Raw genomic sequence first — 18,685 nt, forward strand, 5'->3', positions numbered from 1 at the left:
TTTAAAATTGCAAAATTAGGTACCTGTTAAAAAAAACTTCTTAGTGCAGAGTTCCTGCTAAGAAACAAGTAAGGTTTTTCCACCCTGGAAAACACAAACTGTTCATCAACGTATTATCAAAAAGTCAACAGGAGATAATGATATTGATGCAATTTAATGTCAGTCAGTTAATGTTCCTGCCCTAAACAGAACGATTATTTTCATGTTATGCTTGTTGTTAGATAATAACTGTGTTGACAGATGTCTAGAAATAAGGCAGTGCTCAGGTGGTTTCCAGGCAGAGCAATTCTGAGCTATCAATAGAGCATTTCTCATGGAGGTACTAAATTTAACAATTAATTCACGTTATTCTACATGGTATTGTTCCAGTAGTTTGGGGGGTTTTCCTTAGTGTTGTTGTTGCAAGTAATTAAGGTTTCTCTGATACTTTTTAGAGAACAATAACAGGAGGTTCAGAGAAATTACTCTTAATTATGTACAACACAGCATAATTCCTGTCCCACTTTGATTAGAGTCTCTAAGAGCCCCAAGCCATCCAGGCTGGCCACTTGAACATGGGCATGGCTTCTTTATACACAGTCAAACATGGTGGCAGTTCTACCACCCAAATTTTGACACTTAACACCCAGCACTGAGGGTCCACAGTGCTACTGCTTTCATTGGATGGACCCAATGGAGTCCAAATCCACCGTCACAAAAGGACCTCACAACATTTAACTTCTTCGTTCCCCACCTCAGCAGTAAAATGGAACAATAGTGAAATGGAAGTGCATGTATTTTTTCCATATATTGTACTCTTATTATTATGTGCAGTATCCCTTAAGAGGGTAGGAACCTTTTTTTCCTTGTAAAAAGGGAGGGAACTCAGTACCACTCACCTTTCAGCAGAATGCTTCTCTTCTTCATCAGTGCTCATATTTATACATTTTCATGTAATTAGACTGAGAAATTAATATCTCATGGGTCAAAACTTCCAAACCACAGCACTCAAACTGGAACAGCTCATCACTGCTTATTTCTTGTTCTAATGGTTCCCCAGTTATCCAGGGGAGGATTACGCTACCCTTTAATAAAAGCTGTGAAGTCATTCCCCCAAGTTTGACCACATTCTTTTTCTGTAAAAGGAAATGGAAGAAGCGTGAGAATTTGAATGTGAAAAGACCAACAGATTTACATTTCTAGGCTTCTACTTCAGGTTCCTCCTTTGATGTTGACTTCTCTTCTGAAAGCTGAAAGGACTGGTTTGTCTTTAGTCTCTGGTACAGTTTTGCTTAAATTAGAGGTGATTTATTTGGGGAATTTTGATGTGGCTTGTTTCCTATGACCAGCACTGAGTCCTCCAAATTCATCTTCTTTAGATATTTGACTCAAATTTAAAGGTCTTTCTGTTTAAAAGGGAGAAATTAGAGAGATGGAAGAGGAGTAAAGTTTTACATAGTGGACCTAACATCATTATTTTTCTTCCCTGATCTCCATTCCTTTACAAAATGGTGTTTGCTTCTCATTCTTCTGTCAAGACTGTTCCTCATTCCTGTCACACATTCCTTAATTTCACGTAAATACCAGGAAAAATACTCACTCAGGCAAGTATTGAAACCATTGGAAAAGTTACCTCAGTAAGGTTGAGAGTAGTTGGTCCTCCACTAGTGACTCAAAGGAAAGGAAAAAAGTCACCAAGAAATAAAAACACCCTGTGTTCTTACTTATTAAAGAGGGGACAGGAGGTTCAGGAAGGTTTAGGTAGGGCTTGGGGGTATTATTTTTAGAAGAAAACCATAAGTTTGGTATTGCTGTCAGCATGAGCACATGAAGTTTCAATTTGTGGTTTCTCTTTATGCAGTACATTTTGAAATTGGAATTTAAAACAAAATATACATCTCTCTGTCTGACTGTGTATACAACAATTTGTCATTTCTTGGCGGGAATTTGAAACTATTTTTGGTGTTCAGAAATAATCTTCTGTCCCTTTCCTTCACCTCCCTTCCCCCATCCCACTAACAAATTACTCTTTAATCAACCTCTAAAGATTTTTAAAACTTTTCTAACTCTTGAAGTAAGGAAAATAGTGACAGGAGATTAATAATTATTGAGGAATGGGGCTATATTTTCATTTCCTGGCCCCTTCGGAGTTAAACGCTGAGTTAGAGCTATTTGTCAAAAAGTTGAACAGAACAGTTACCTGTAGATTCATTTTAATGAACTCCATTCAAGAACAATGCTCTCTGAAAATACATATATCATTATGAGAATAGCAAATCCTCCTAAAGCCAGAGCACTTGTGCTTTATACCAGCGCTTGAGTAAGAATAAAATCCCTCCCAAGGAAGAGGTCTGGCAGTGCAGTTGGTGTGTCGCCCTTCAAAGCCACAGGTTTTGTTAGCCAGGACATCAACGTGGAGCCCTTTGACCATCCATAAAATGCACCATGTGCTGAGCCCCAGGCATGGGAGGGCCATCAGGTGTCTGACCTGGCTTACCTAATGGTGGCACTGTGACCCCTAGCAATGGCACAGAGACCCCTAACCAAAGTGTTGTGACCCCTTCAAGCATTTCAAGCTGACCACCATTATTCCCAAATGAACTTCTCACCTCAGCTTACAGCAGCTGTTGTTTCCAAGCTCCAAACAGGATAAAGGTGGACACAACCTACCAGGCCACCCTCCCCTCTCCACCTCTCTCCATAATCACCAAAGGGCCTGAACTAAATCATCTTTCTGTTCCACCTTTGGAGTTGGCTCTTCTCTGATCCTGATGCCTTCTGCTGAGCCCAGGTGTCTGAGAAGACACAAAAGGCAGTACTGGGTCAGGGCAATGATCTTCCTTACACACTATGCTACTAATGGTTAAGAATGGCTGCCTAGGGAAGCATACAAAGACAAAATAAAAATATCATTGTGTCCTCCTGCAAAATTCCTCGAGCTCTACAGCTTAGTGGATCATGGATTTCCTAAGCCACCGGCTGCTGCTCTTGCAGTTAGTACTTGGTTGGTTTTCCCTCTATGATCTATTTGGTCTGGTCACTTTTTGATGCTTTGTAGACTTTTATCCTCCCCAACATCCTGTGGTAAAGAGATCCACAGTTTAGTTCAGTGTTGTATGAGGAAACGCCTCTTCTTCTTGGTTTCAAACCAGCCACCATTTAGTTTCATGGTTGACTTTCATGAATCTTGTACTAGAAAATAAGCAAACTGTCATTTCCTAATTGCTTTCTCTACATCTCTCTCAATTTCATATATTAGAGGTGATTATTCCGCCTTTGTATGGGTGCCATACACTGAGAGCTTCTTTATGCATTTTCTAGGTCTGCATTGGGCAATACAAGGTTCTTAGATAGCTGCAATTAACATTTTTATTAGACTTCGCTCTGTAGCTAGAAATACCAAACTAGATTTTGGGTAAGACCACTCCTTTGATGCTTTTTTGGTTTAGATCTGGAGAGAGTTTTTGTGCTTGATTGTATGTTTTGTTTTTGTTTTTATTATACTACCTGGTCTAATAAGAGATGTCCATTTACAGGTCTCGTTTGTCTACATCCACTTGCAACTACAGTAGAAGTTTTACCACATAGAGCTGAAGAGTCTTGACTGGTGCACACAACTGGAGATGTGTTCATGCCATAGATTTACAAAGCGGCATAAGAACTTTTTCTTTTTTGTTCTCCTCTCCAAGTAACTCTTAAATTCAAACAGAGGAGATTTTTTTGTCTACTACAGAACATCAAGTTGCTTTTTATAGAACTGTCTGCCATCCTTCCAAGGTCTCTTTCCTAAAGGGTAATGGCTAAAAGCATATCTGAAAAGCCTGTCCTTATGCATATTAATTGAGAGGGCTTTTTTCCTTAGGTGTCTCACCTCTGATTTATCAATGCTAAATTCCATCTGGCATTTTTTCATCAGTATTGTGAAGCTGATTTATTGCTTCATAGTGAACTTTCATTTTTACCCTGAGCAGTCCTCTCTAGGCTGGTGAGCAAGTTCTGTGTTTGCACAAGACATGGGGCTCATTTATATATACAAACATGTATATATTGCACAGCTCAAACACAAACAGACGTTACTTGGAAAGACCCCAGCAAGCATTCAGGAACTGACCATTATTTCCTACTTATTGCTTCCTCTCTTTTACCCAGATATGCACATTAAGGTCTTACCTATCTCACAGCAGGTTCTCTAACAGGGTTTGCTGAAGGGCTTTGTTGATTATGTTTAAGAAATCCAGTTAGACTTTGTCAACCGATTCTCCCTTGTCTATGTGCTCACTGAATCCTTTAAAGACCACAGTGGGTTTCTCTGTCTGTCACGGGAGCTGTTTGGATTATTCCCACATAAATTAATAAATGTTATCTTCTCATGTGTCATGATCTTATTCCTTGTTATAAGCTCTACCAACTTGCTATCAACCCAAATTTATGTGTTTCTACTTGAAGAATTTTATTAAAAGGCAGGTTTAATGAGAGGTCACACTCTACAGCCAGAAGATCCATTATTTCCAACTTGCTTTTCTTTAGAACCCATTTAATGAACAATATGGGATGCTGACAATCTGTTTCGTCTGATATTTCTTCTTTGTCCTTGGAGTTGAGGCAGACAAAGTCTACATTAAGGCCTCATGATGAATAAATATGGAAAATAAAAACTCATTTCTCTTTTATGTTGTTGCCTTTTCTCGCTGCTACTTTCACAACTTCACTGTCGACTGATCTGCAAAATCTTTGCAAGGCATTCATAATATAGTTAGGTAATTTAATATTGTTCCGTTTTTATGCCTTTTTTTAAGGTGATTCCAAACATATTTTTAGATTTGTCTTTTTGAATCTGCATATTTCATAGAATCATGGAATCACAGAATAGTTTGGTTTGGAAGGGGCCTTAAAGATCACCTAGTTCCACCCTCCTGCCTTGAGCAGGGACATCTTCCACTACAGCAGGTTGCTTAAAGCCCCATCCAACCTGGCCTTGAACACTTCCAGGGATGGGGCATCCACAACTTCTCTGGGCAATTTCTTCTAGTCCCTCATGACCCTCTATATTTAATCTGCTGAAAATTGTTCACCTCTTTTTTCTCAGCTGAACACATCTTTGCCTTTTTCAGGAATACTTCTTCTTTCTTCTAACAGCCTCTCTTACTCTGTTGCTTAGCTCTCCCATAGTTTGTTTCTTTGGTCTCTATATACTGTATTTTGATAGATAGTATGCATTTGATCTGAGCTGTCAGTAAGAAAGAATCCTCACAATTCTTTCATCTTCAAATAGTCTTTTTTGCTAGCTGGTGCTTCATGCCTCTAAGGAACTGGAACAAGCATGTCCCTCACCAGTTGTCTCCCAGCCAATGCAGCTTTTCTAATTCTTTTCTTAACTTGTCAATCTATCTTTACATTTTTGTTGCTTTTACTTGAGTTCCTTCAGTTACTCATCTACCTGCAAGGACTTGAATTGCTGATGAATCTTATGTTGACATTTATCTCTGCTTCTGACAAGTCCTCTAAAATCCAGGTAAGGTCTCAGCAGGTTTGAATAGAAATCTATGCAGAGATGTCAATCTCAGAACAGGATTCCTCAGGCCCACACACTGCTGTCTGTGCCTCCAGAGAGTACCACAAGACCACATCACCATATAAATAAATAAACAGAATATCTGAATACATTCTTTTTCTAAATGCCATGTAGAGAGATGTTCAGACAAGGGCAATATGGCCCAAGGTTGGAGCAGTGGAGCAAGAGTCAGCAGTATTTGGGGCTGAAAAAAATTATTTCATTTTTTTCTGTTTTTTCTGGGTCCCATCACCTGTATCTCTCCACTCAATAAATGTTCAGCAGTATCTTCAACAGGAAGGATTAATAGCCTGATGGGCACTTGATACACAGATTATCTAGGTTTAATACTTTGATCTGAATTAGGCATATTGAAGGGCTGGCTCTCTGTCATTTCAAGTGAGGTCTTTGCTTTTGTGTAATTGGCAGTGCTGCAATGTGATCAGGAGGCAGGGACTGGTCTTGCCATTCAGTCAGTACACCTGGAGAAAAGTGTACCTGGACCTTACACTGAAAATTTAAAATCTCACAAACCTGCATTTTCAAATGAAGAAAAAAAAGTTCCTTTCAAAAGCACCCTGGCCAGAAATCTGGATGTCAAATGACTTGGGAACGGACACATTTCTCGGGAGCTGTGAAGACATGACATAAGGTGTTGGGGAAGATGAAACAGGAAAGCCTTATAAATATGATTGCCTGACAAAAGATTTTGGGAATATGAAAACTACAGGCAACATCGAAATGAAAGCCACTTTTGAAATACCAGGTCTTAGTTACTGAACAACTGGAAAACAATGGTATGGCCAACTGAAGGTAATCCCCTCTTGATGGAACAATACCCTCTGCTTGCAAGCAGGTCCAAGGGTCAGAGCAGACCCTACTAGCTCAGCAGAAGGGGTCCAAAGAGTAGTTTTTAGAAGTTAAGATGTAACACTCTATGGTAATATAAGAACTCTTATAGGCTGTATGTAAATGCTATAGGATTTGTATCTTGTATTAGATTGGTTAGTGACAATTAGAATATTCAGTACAGAAGATGATTTATTGTATTGTAACCAGGACTTCAGACATTCCTTACTACTTCTTCCACTTCTACTCTTGCTCTTGCTCTTACACTCTCTCTCTCTCACCCGCTTACTCTCTTGCTTTCTTGGGCCTGCTCAGAGCTGAGTCTGGCAGCTCTGAGCAGTGCCCCTATACCCAAGCCTTTTACAATAAACCCCATGTGTCCCAAGACCTGCCTATAGAGATCTCTCCGTCACCGTTTACGTCCGGCCGTCCCATAAACCTACAATAAGGTTTTTCATCCCAGTTTATTCTCAGTGTCAGTGAACCTTGTAGCTTTAAAATGGGACAATTCAAAGACTACTACTGGCATCTCATGGGATAATAAATCCCAGCCATGTGATGAAATTCACCCTGCAATGTTCACAAACATAGGTCAACAGGAGGCTAATGGATTCATAGAGTTTGGCAAGTGAGATGGAAACTCTGAAGATTACTGATGGGCTAACATCCTAATATCAAGAAATTACTCTTTTGAGTATCCATGGAAAGTATACAGCAAAATCCTGGAAAATAAACTTTAATGTGAAGCAGCCATCTGTCCAAAATCTGGATTTATATTTCAGCTGAGTTTTATTAAGTGCTTTAGGAGCACAAGCTCTGATGTGAAAATTTAGGTTCTTCAGCAAGGTGTTGGCTCTGTTGAGTGACGATATTCAGATCTATTGGGTCGGAAGAGGCAATAGGAGCCATGAGACATAAAATAATGGCCACTAGGAGACAATAAGTTTCAGAAAAGATTGGAAATACATATGTGAACATTTGCTTTTCACATTCTTGGCTAAAATTTCATGTTTATTCCATATTAGCACAGATGTTAATCAACCTACACATTTCTAAAACAAATTTTGTTTCACACAACTGGTAGAAATGGACTGTACATTTTATTATTTAATAAAACCTTTCTAAAGCTATCATCTGTACCAGAAACAGAGTATCGTTTATGTTTAGAATAAGGTGAGTCCAGAAGTCCTTTCTCAAAAAAAGGGGATGAGGGAAGTTAATTTACAGATCTCCAATTTCCAATACTAGTTCTGAGATTTTAGAAAAACTTACAGAGTATTTGGGAGTGCCAAAAATGAATTCTTAATTTTTAAATATTTTGTGAATGCCATTGCCTCACAATTTGAATCATGTAACATGTATGGATTACCTCCATGCTAGGGAAATAGAATTCCATGTCTGTTCATGAATTAAAATATTTCTCCTCCATGATACCTCTTCAGTGTCAGAGCCAATTTTGAAAATCATTCTGCACTAGTTTGAAAACAAACCAGTGGGAGGCACTAAGTCAGAATAACAATTTAATGGAAATTAAAGAAAAGGGGAAAAAAAAAAAAAGGTAAAAGAAAACACTGTCAAACTGACAGAGTCAAGGTACAACCTGACACCCTGTTAGGCAGGGTGGTGGTAGCAGTCTGGTAGAATGGTGGCTGCAGTCCTCCGAAGCAGTGATCCTGTAGTAAAACAGTCTGCTCTTCCTCAGGAAGTCCAATGGTGGCTGTGTAACTCCTGTCCTCTGGAAATCCAGTGGGAAGCCCGTGTCTCTGGTGTTCAGCCTCAGATTATATCCACGATGGGATGCTTGGTTCCTCCCTCTGGGCGGAGCATCTCACAATGGGGTAACGAGTCATGAGGCCAAGTGTTGATTAGGCTCATTAACAGGAGATAGTCCGGAGGGAGTTATCTCTGAGTCATGTGGCAGGACAATGATGGGCAATTAACAGAAAGATAGTCTGGGGGGAGGAGGCAAGGAAACACTGCCCCACCTGGTTTCAACGGCTCCTGAGGATGGTAATAGAATACACTGCAACCCAGGACACATTCCTTTATAACAAGATTCCTTGGCAGAAAGAGTGGTGTCACCTGATATTTCTACCAGAGAAAGGATCCAATTAGCAGTGGTCTGCAGGAAAAAAGTTAAAAACCAACACTGATCATGCATTAGAAATGTGCACACATATTTGCAAACATCACTGGGAACAAAATCAGCACTTCTGCATGTTAGGGACCAGACTGGAGGTGGAAGGGCTCTCATCTGCAAAGGAGAGCTGAAGGTATGGCACCTGCCCTCACACTGCCAGACATTTCATTCCCTTTCTAATACTTCTCTGTTTTGTGCATCTCAGATTGGTTCTTAAAATCCATGTCTTAATAACAATGCATCCACCTGCTTTTCCTATGGATATGAAAAAATTGGTTAGCATATATTTTATACTTTGATCCAAAAGATACTTTGACCTAAGATCTACCAGTTTCAACTTCTAAACACCTGAGCTGGCAAGATGAGTTAATTCAGAAGTGATATGGCAGCAACAGTTTATAGGCTGAGGGAGTGGGGGAGAATCTTCATATCCAGTACAACTCAGATATTGCTCCGTGCTGTGCCAGTCCTGATTTTACAACATTGCTTCCGTCATAAACACGTCTGTAAATCCTTGTTGGATCACTTTGCTTTAGTGCTCATTTAAAATGCATACAGCTCTGTAGCATTTGAGAAAACACAGTGACAAAGCAAAAACCATAAAATTAAGCATAACTGAAGTGTTTCTTAAAACAAAACTGATGCCAATCTGGCACACTTGTGTTTTATTCAGTTCTAGTGCTGGAATAGTTCCCTTCAGCAGAAAACAAAAATACAACAAAAAACTACAACAACAACAACAACAAACCCAAATAAAGAAGCAAACAAAAAAACCAACCCAACCAACCAACCAAAAAAAAAGTCTGAACCTCAGGAAGGAAAAGAATTCAGTCCAGACTAAGGGTATTTCTGACAGTACCAGAAGAAAAACTCTACATGAAGGAAGCAAGAACTTTAAGAAACAAGAACTTTAATGTTATTTCCATGGAGTTTCAGGGCTGTCACTTGCTATGATGAAACATTATTATGCCAACTTTTTCAGTCTTCTGTGCCTGAAGTCAAGCCTTGCCATAGGAGCCCGTGCTCCCAACACCTCCAAGAACCAGAACTGCTTTTGTGTAGGAACCAAAATCCAGACTTCTAGGTGTCAGCATACCTGTGTGTAAATGAAAGCACGTTTGTAACGCTGTTGGTTTCCTTGTTAGGAGGAAACTTATTGTTAATACCAGAGGGTCAAACTGTATGAAGTGAATTTGTGCAGGAATTCACCAAAACCACATCAGCTCTCTGACAGGAAGGACCTAAAGAAAGGAATTAGTAGGATCGGATGTGGTGCTTTCTGACAGACGGCCAAAACTACAGGGTCAAAATAAGAAGCCAGTGAAAAAATAGATTTATGCTTAAAATGAAATGTGCACAATTCCCCTTTTTATTGCCGTGCTCTGGTTTAAAGAACCATCGCAGGAAAGTTGATACATCCAAAAGCCCTAGGCTCAAAAAGCCACCCATTTCACCACAACTTAGTCCTCATTCAAGAGGGCTGCAGAGAAAGCATTTCTAGTGGTATTTTCCCCACTTTCTTCCCCAAAGGGACAGGGATCTGCATAAATTTTCACAGGGATGTACATCCTAGGCTGCTTTGGAGCACCATGCAGCTGCGCCATCACAGGCAATCACCACAGCCAAGGCCCACTGCACATTTCCCTCTTCTTTACCCGATCCACCACCTTGCCTAGGGTTTTTAAGGACAGGGTGATATTCTTCAGCCTGGAAGGGGGATGTTCCTATTGCCTAAGGTGGACTGTCAGAAGTGCACAGGATCCCTTTTCCTGTGAGTACAAGGCTTTGCTCATGCAAATCACATAACCACAGTGATAAGTACCTGCGTCCTGAGGCAGGGGAGCAAATGTCTTGCAAGAAACAAGAAAGAACCCACACTTCAAACTTCAGCCTGAAAGTGCTGACCTGTGCTGAAAACAACCTCAGCAGATTGCATGGGGAGGTTCATTGTTCTGTCACAGCCTCTCATGGCCTTAACTATGCACTGGCAAATATTCAGGCGGTGAGTAAGCTCCTCATTCCAATCTGTCCCTTATTGCCTGGTTGGGAACAGTGCCTTGGAGTGAAGCCCCTTGTTCCGTGTGCCTCATGTTTAACCTGATCCTGTCTTTCCAGGTCAGGCATCTCCAGAAGTGAATATCCTACAAATGGAAAATATTTTTCCTTTAAGATATTATCCTCCAGGTGAAGGATGATTCAGAAGAGTTTCCAGCTCTGTGCTTAAGAACTGCTTTATCAGGTCCAACAATTTTCTACACTTGTTTTCATCAGCATATTTTAGACATGCTTAGTGAGCTGTCAGCACCAAAACATCATTCCTTGTTCAGTTCTGCCCACCATGATTGCTTGAAGGCACCAGGTAGGGGGACCACTGTTCACGTCTCTTCAGGGGCCAACTCATTGGACCAGAAGTTGATCCACATGAGGACAGGGAGCTGAACAAGGCATCTGTAAGTGCACCTGTGTTATCCGAAGGGACAGCCTGTTTCTATCTACCCACAATGGAATTTTCATCACTTTCCTTTTCATACCAGCTGTGGGAAGCAGCAAAGTGGTTTGTTTACTCCACATGGGTCAGCTTTACCAGGTAAGAAGTTGTTACTAGGACTTGTAAACTCTGTGGTGGCACTGGGAGTAATTAACACCATCTTCCCTTATGCTGCCTGCCCACACCTGGGATGTACTCTGCACGTCCCTGGGGCAACCTGCAAAGCCTCTGCTCTGCTCTTTCACCCAAAAGGTCACTGTTCCTTGCCCGTGAACCAGAGCAGGAGGGAAATAAAAGGGCACAAATTGCTGCTGAAATGGGGCACACAGACTTGTGGGTACAGTGCTCCTGAGGTAACTGCTGAGGTGCTGTGGCTTTGGCAAGATGTCAAAGTGCACAGCTGGCTAATATAGACCTCTCTTTTCTCCAGAGCCACCTCAGAACCAGCTATTGATTCTTCAGGCAGTAATATTCATCTGGCATCTCATTCATTCCAAGTTAATTGCTTAAATGGGTGGAAAAGGAAATTCGTGAAACGAAATGTGCTGCTGCATCAGGCATAAAGGAAACTTCGTCCCTATTAAGCTGAAAATGCTTCCCAAAGACAACACATAGGCTTTACTGTGCTGAGGCACTTAAGTTCAATTCTTCAGTGGGGGCCACTGTTTAAAGAGAGCATTTCTAACTCAGTCACAGCAAGCTTCTGTGCTTCAACTTCCCAGTCACTCAGTTTACTCTTCAGGATGGTTTCCACTACAGCTTAAAAATATGACCTTGGAAAGAATCACTAAATAAGTAAATACTTGAGTCTACCAGGGGTTTCTTCCTAGATCCTAACCCTGGCACAGGTTGAAGCCTTGTATCCTTGTCCTATCTGCTACAGAGACTTCTGTTGGTATTGAGTGGCATATTGTTTAGAGAAATAACACATTTTCATTAAGGAAGGAGAAAACATTCCAAATAAGCTGCTGGTCAAACACACATTTTTATGCATGTCAGCAGCTTGAGAAGAATAAGGAGAAGGGAGCAGTTTCATTTTAAGTGATTCACTGAAGAAAATTTCCAGTTTACATTACCATGAATTTCTCCTGCAGAGTGCTTCTCATTTTCAGGATGCAATTTTGTGCTTCCTTCCCACAGCAGATTTTTTTCACAATCTATGTAGCAGTGCTCATTTTAGAATTGGCTGTTTCACCTCTCTAAATAAAGATATTTAGTACCTGCATTAATTCCTTGCACTGGCCATTACTAACATTAAAAAATGCCTTTATGCAGGGATATTGCCACTGCAGCTATTAATTGAATTATTGAAAGTAGTTGGTATCTTTTAAAGCAGCTCTTTTAATGTTTCTATAAATTATTTGTTTTTATTTATGACCTCCACTGTACTGGCTCACAGTTAGGTAGGTATGTCTGGAGAAGTTTCTTTTCCCTGAATTAAAGCCTGATGAAGGTCGGAGGGGTGTTCAAGGGATTGGCCCAGATGCCATCTCGGGGTCTGCTGCCATTAGCTTTCCTATGCCTGTGAGCAATTTTCTCCAGGAAAAAAACCAAAAAAACAACAAACCAGTCAAAGGAGACTTTAATACTCTGTGTAGTGTTTTTTCTTCCTCAGCTCTGGTACTGCCATGTGACGAGCTGTTCTCTCCTTACACCTCAGCTACCAATAGTGTCAAGGAGCCAATGCAACCAGTGATTGCCAAAAAGAGACCTATTCCTATGCTCTCATGGTCCTCGAGGCTCTCCAGCTCAGTGGCAGTAGGGTAAGCCAGGCATTGCCAACTCCTGTGGGTTCCCAATCCAGAGACCCTGTTCCCAGGTCTTGGTTCAGGGACCTGCACCACTGCAACACTGGTATGGTCTAAGAGTGCATGACTTTGCTGGAGAACATCTCCTCCAACTGCAAGGGCCTGTTCAGTTTAAGTTTTCTCCAAAGGAAACTAAAAAAGACTATTTTTTTCATTTTTTTTTCCCCTGAAGAAAATGCCATATTGTTGTGTTTGCAGTTTTGCTTAAGGGGTGAGGTGCAAACTACTGTGCAGTCAAATTCTGTGGGATACGGTTGAGCAGTCAGTTCAAGAGTTAAAATTACAGGCAGTCAGAGAAAGATCAGTGAGAAAAAAAGGAGGAACAGCAAAGAACTAAAGGGAACTGTCAGAGATTGAAGTGGAGCAAGGCAAATCTGGAAGAATGGTGCTGAGAAATCAGGAGTTTTTTGAAAGTGGCAGAACAAGTTTTGTGCAGTTTGGTGCAAGTCTGTAGCTGTGAATTCACTGGCCTTCCTTCAGGCATCAGCAAAACAGGCAATAACTCTTTAAACTCAGTATTCTCTCACAGTCTGCCTAAAGGAACATTTTAGCTGCTTTGCTGGTACTGAAACACTTCACTTTACTGCTCTGGAAGGAGATAGTTGCTATGAGGTAGGTAATGACAGGAGACCGCAATATTTGGTGCGCAAGCAATGAGAATACCATTGCCTTGCTGGATTACTGACTTCACCAACACTGAGGAAACAACAATTTAACCTGGATCTCTGCACTTTAAGCCCCTCCTTTTTCTATCAGGCATGTGCAGAAACAGCAAATCATTCCCTCCCTCTCCATGTCAGCAGCTTTCTTATTTCTGGAAAGCCTCTCCCATCCACTTCAGTGGATTTTCAGTACTGCTTCCAAGATTTGGCCCCTCAGGACTGCTGCTTTACTTTCTGCACAGCAAAACAAAGTTAAAAGTTTCTGTAAGAGTCTCTTGTAATGAAAATAAGAAGGGTGACAAAAAATTGATCATTAATACTCACTCCCACTCACATACCATACCTGTTCATCCTTTTGGCTCTTGTTTTACACTTGTTACTACAGTGTGTAGTTTAGAAGTAACTTCACCCTTGTTCTTTTTATGGACACTGTTTTTAAACATAGGAGATTTCAGCAAAACAGCCGCACACACCACACACATACACCACACCCCAAACACTAAGCAGGTACTTCTGTAGGACAACAAATTTCATCTAGGGGAAGTGGAAATGATTTACAAGAGAGAGGCACTTGTAAGAAAAAGGCCCTAAGAAGAAAGGCTTTAAAGCTGCACCTTTGAACATAAAAACCACTTTGTCTCTCAATCGAAACTGATGCCCAGAGGACGTGTCATACATTCTGTACAGCATCAGCATTTCTACTGATGTAGAAATTCAAGGCAGCCACTCTCTGTCTAGTCCTGCTGTCTGTCATTCCTGCTCTAGGGTAGACTGGCTGAGTGAAAAACGAGCCTTGCCTGACACAGTTCAATGCCACAATGGCATCAGGCTCTGCCCAGAACTGTAAGATTTAATGCAGTATTTCACAATATCAGATGATTTTTAAGTGAAGCTTGTAAAAGAGAAAGGCTGATGAATATTTACTCAGAAGTTTGTTCATGATTTGGCTGAGGATACACTTCCAGAAACCTGTCACTGGTGCTCTGCATTCTTGTTCATCAATGCACAGAGTGTTGTGGATGGTTATCGAGTAACCTCCGTTTCAGAGGAAGGGTGTGCAAGTTCAACAAAACATTGGTGTCCAAAGGAGCCTGCGGTGAAGGAGACCTCTAAAGAGCTATTAATCGAGCTAAAAAGAAAACCTTGTGAGAACACTTTAGCTTTCATAATTTTTCTGCCCTGGGGACATGTGTAAAGAGGGAGCTGAAAGATAAAGAAACATACTCATATTTGCCTGTTTGTTTGCCTTGGTATCAGTTATCTGGTACTTGATAAATGCAGAAATTGTATTCACTCGACTGCTAGGATGATGAAATTTTACTTTCTTCATCTGCTGTGGTTCTGGCAAGACATAAAGAATAACAAAAACCAAGTTATTAGGAAACTCAATGGCTGAACCCTGGAATTTCAGAGCTGTGCTCAGGTTTAACTGACCTCTCTCAATGAGAAAAGCACTCGCTGCCTTCATATTTCAGGCTGAGGGCAGGTACCAAATTCCTGAATAAATGTGCAAACCTTCCCAAAGTCTTGAGTTTGCTCTACTGAGGCTTTCATCTGCCTTCCAGAGAGATTAGAAATGGTACTAGATCAAACAGTTTCTGGAATCCAGGACAAAGTGGGAGCCTCACAAATCACTCCAGTCCAGGTTTAGTTCCAGAAATAAAGGAAGAGTACTGCAGAGCACTCAGTTATTCTGCTATTTTTTCCTCTAGGAGAAAAGTAGTCATTCATATATCTGGACAAACTTGCCTTGCTTCATTTCCAACCTAAATGAACACTTTGCTCTCAGTTCAGCTTCAGTACACAACAGTGAAAATGAGAAAAGAGTCCAACAACACGTTAATAGATTCCAGAAATTCTGTACAATGTCAATAAAGAAGTCATTGAGCTATTTCAAAAACTGTGAAGTATTTGCAAGATATCATGAAGGGAAATAAATTGTTCCTCTTATGGCTCATAAAAGAAGCCCTATGAAATGTAGAAAGGATTCCAATTATTATCTTATCAGAAAGAAAAGAATAATTAATTTTTATTTAAGCTGAATTGTAGCAATTTATTAGAAAGATTGTTTCACTTCTAACCAAATAACTTGATTTGTAATATGTCATTTCCACTGAGTACAAAATTTCAGGCAAACAGAAAATCCTCTTTTGCTAACTGGTCTCATGGTCTTTTGTATAAATATTCCACAAATACTCATGGTTCTGCAAGCCCTAAGTGAAATCCATTTTCTCAGAAAAGGTAATGAACAAGTCTAAGAAAATTAGTGAAACTCTAATAGGTCTAATAAGAAGCATCTAATTAATAGTAAGTCAAAAGTCACTTTTGGATTAGATCTATGCAAAAACTTTTTCCTGCATGCTAAAGGAGGAGTTGAGGTGTCCAAAGTCACCTCTAGCACAGGCAGCAGACAACTGGCAGGAATCTGAATTTTAGACAAATGTTCCTCCAGGGACACCTGGACAGCACATAAGATCTACTTTCCTCTGGTGGAGTTGAGTCTCTGGTGGTTTTGCTCTTCAGCTGTAGAATGGAGGTATCTACTGTATTTTCCTTCCTCACCAGAATATTGTGAGACTGACTCAGAATAAAACTTTCAACAGTGGGCTCTGAGGAGTGGGAGGGTTGTCTGACATGTTACTTTGCATTGCAGCATCGGGAATGGTATCCACTTGATTGTCTGATAACTACAGGGATTGATTTCTATGTAGATGCTAAGAAAAGAATTTGAGAATGTCAGATTTCTGCTTCCCATTACCTTGTATCTTTTCTCACAGGCTGCGTTTTTGGGTTAACAGAATGCGATTCGTTATCACTAACCATGGATATCACTATTTATTCAGCTTGTCAAGATAGATTTTTTTTTATTGCCTAGAAGGGAGTGCCTGCTATTTCCATTTTCCTGAGAAAAATGGGAGTTAAGACATATGTCTGGAAGCAGCCTATAGTGATGACAAATGAGATCACAGACCTCAGACCACACCAGAGATTTCAAAGAGAATTTAAACACCTTAAACATTATGGTAGGCTTGGCCCCACCATCCTACCAAGGTCATTTTAGGCAGGTTCAGGTAACTGAATTTAGTTCTCCAGAATCTGAGTGCTGCTGCCGTGGTGGCACCTTCCTTTATCGCTTTGTTTTATCTTTGCCAAGCAAGACTGAATGCCTAGCACCTGATGAGGGCTGGCAATTAATGTTTAAGAGGACATTAACTACAGAGCCCAAAATGCAGAATCTCTTGTTGTGTTGGTTCATCCATACACTTAATTTGGTTTTCATTGCCACCCACCTCAGCTTAAGACCCTGTGCTATGTAAGTGATAGAAAGACACAAACATCTTTCCAAGTGTGATTTCTAGGGAATAAACTCCTGAATTAACAACTTGGTCTTAAAGAAGAATCTGGTAAAGGAAAACACGGTTATTCTGAAAAACACCACTGTTTATTATGTCCCTGGAGATCATTATCATTCCAGAATGGCTGCAGACCTCACAACCACTGGAGAACATAGGAAACCTTGTGTTTTATCATGAAATGTTTTCTTTTTAAAAATTAATTTTAAAATAATAATAAAAAAGGCCTCCACTGAATTCCTATACATTCAAAGGCAAAATGTAAACACTCCCCTAGAGAACAGTCTACTGGACAACTGCAGAAGAGGAGAAAATTAAATTCAGGTGAATATATAATAAAAAACAACTCCTTTCATGTAGCTGCATTGTTGTAATTCATGTGGGCATCTCTAACCTCTTGCTGAATTCTTAATGATGACAAAACTAATTTGTGGCAGAGGCGTTAATGTTGAAATATCACACTTCAGCACAGCATTTTTTCATTCTCTAAACTTTCATTCTCTTCCTCACTTTCCTGAAAGACTTTTCCACGTCACTTTTCTGAAAGACTTTTCCACCTCTGCTCTCTCAGCTTACAACTAGACATATTGTGGGGGTTTCTAAGATTTTTTTCCCAGCTCGTATTTTTTGGTGGTGGGGGGGGTTGGGGGTTTTTTTGGCTGGTTTTTTTTGGGGGGGGTGGGCTGGTTTTGGTTTGTTTTGGTTTTTTTTGAAGGGAATAAACCTGTCATTAGAGAACTATTAAAGGTCTCCTTTTGTCTCTGGGACTGTTTCTGCATTGAAATCTCTTGGACTAGGACTGACTACACCATGCTGCTCAAAGCCTTTTTCCTTTGTGTAGGCAGTGACTCTAATCAGTGCCATTTCTGATTTAGGGAATTCATCCTCTGACTTTGTTAGAAATTGATAAGCTCATTTGTTAAATAGCCTCAAAAATAAGGTTTGTGTTGCCCTGAAAAAAATATCTTCCTGGTCTTGGTATAAGTCTAAAACCAATCAATTTTTTATCCTTCTTTATCTAAGTACCTCAGAATCCAGTGTAGCTATTCTCTCGTGTGCGGAGAGGTTGTAAATGTATTTTTGATTCCACTTGTAGGTAAACAACCAGCACAGAGCAAAGAGGGGATTTGCCCAGGGCCATACAGACATTTTGTGGAGAGCAGGGACTTGAACCAGCTTTCCCACATTCCTTCTCTGGTTCAGTAAGAGACCAAGGCGATTTCAGTCAGTAGACATCACAGGGTTCTTCGCCCGACCTGGTCTCACATTTCCCAGCGCAGCAGTACAATATTTTCTGCAAGATCACTTCACTTTCCTAGTGTTCTCATTTACCTGCTTGCCTATGTGCATGCTGACTATTTCCCTCAGAAAATGTTGGCTGGGCAGGAAAAATAATGATTTTACCATTAATCAAAAATCTCCAGATTTAAAAGTAGCATTGTCAGACTGGCACTTCTGATGGTAGAGTCATAGGCAAATGGCCTTTCTGCAAATCTGATATGTTTCTTCCTCACCAAGTTGCTGGTACATATATAAATCCTTTTTTTTTAAATCTAGAGTTTCCTCTTTAGAAATCTCTAAGAGCTGCTCTGTCCTTTTCAAGGCTATGGAATGATGAGTTACTTTTCACCATCTCTGAAATATCTCCACTGGGAAAATCCAGAAGTTCCTTTCATCTTGTAATACTTTGGTGTAAGCAATATTCTAAATTGCAGAGACTATGCTTGCTTTAAAATGCTACCAATTTCTACAGTGAAGCCCAGTGTTTCTCAAACTTAATAGGAAGATTAGAGGAAAAAAAATTAGATGATTCATTAATTCTGTATCTTCACAGCACTGGTAAATTCTAAAACAC

At 40.3% G+C, this 18,685-nt stretch overlaps 1 long non-coding RNA gene across 20 annotated transcripts in view; it reads right to left on the reverse strand.

Annotated features, from left to right (window-relative positions):
• The window catches only part of LOC125326506, a 56,793-nt gene that overhangs the window by 3,648 nt on the left and 34,460 nt on the right, over nt 1-18,685 (reverse strand). For 17 of the 20 annotated variants that reach the window (XR_007203856.1, XR_007203854.1, XR_007203865.1 and 14 more), the window contains one exon: nt 24-1,115. This is a non-coding gene — a long non-coding RNA (uncharacterized LOC125326506). Of the gene's footprint in view, nt 1-23; nt 1,116-9,298; nt 9,616-18,685 lie in introns of those variants that run through there. The other 3 variants (XR_007203852.1, XR_007203853.1, XR_007203859.1) reach the window with 3 other exon arrangements.

The sequence above is a fragment of the Corvus hawaiiensis genome, chromosome 5 (assembly GCF_020740725.1).
Source record: "Corvus hawaiiensis isolate bCorHaw1 chromosome 5, bCorHaw1.pri.cur, whole genome shotgun sequence".
In the NCBI taxonomy this organism is placed as follows: Eukaryota; Metazoa; Chordata; class Aves; order Passeriformes; family Corvidae; genus Corvus; species Corvus hawaiiensis.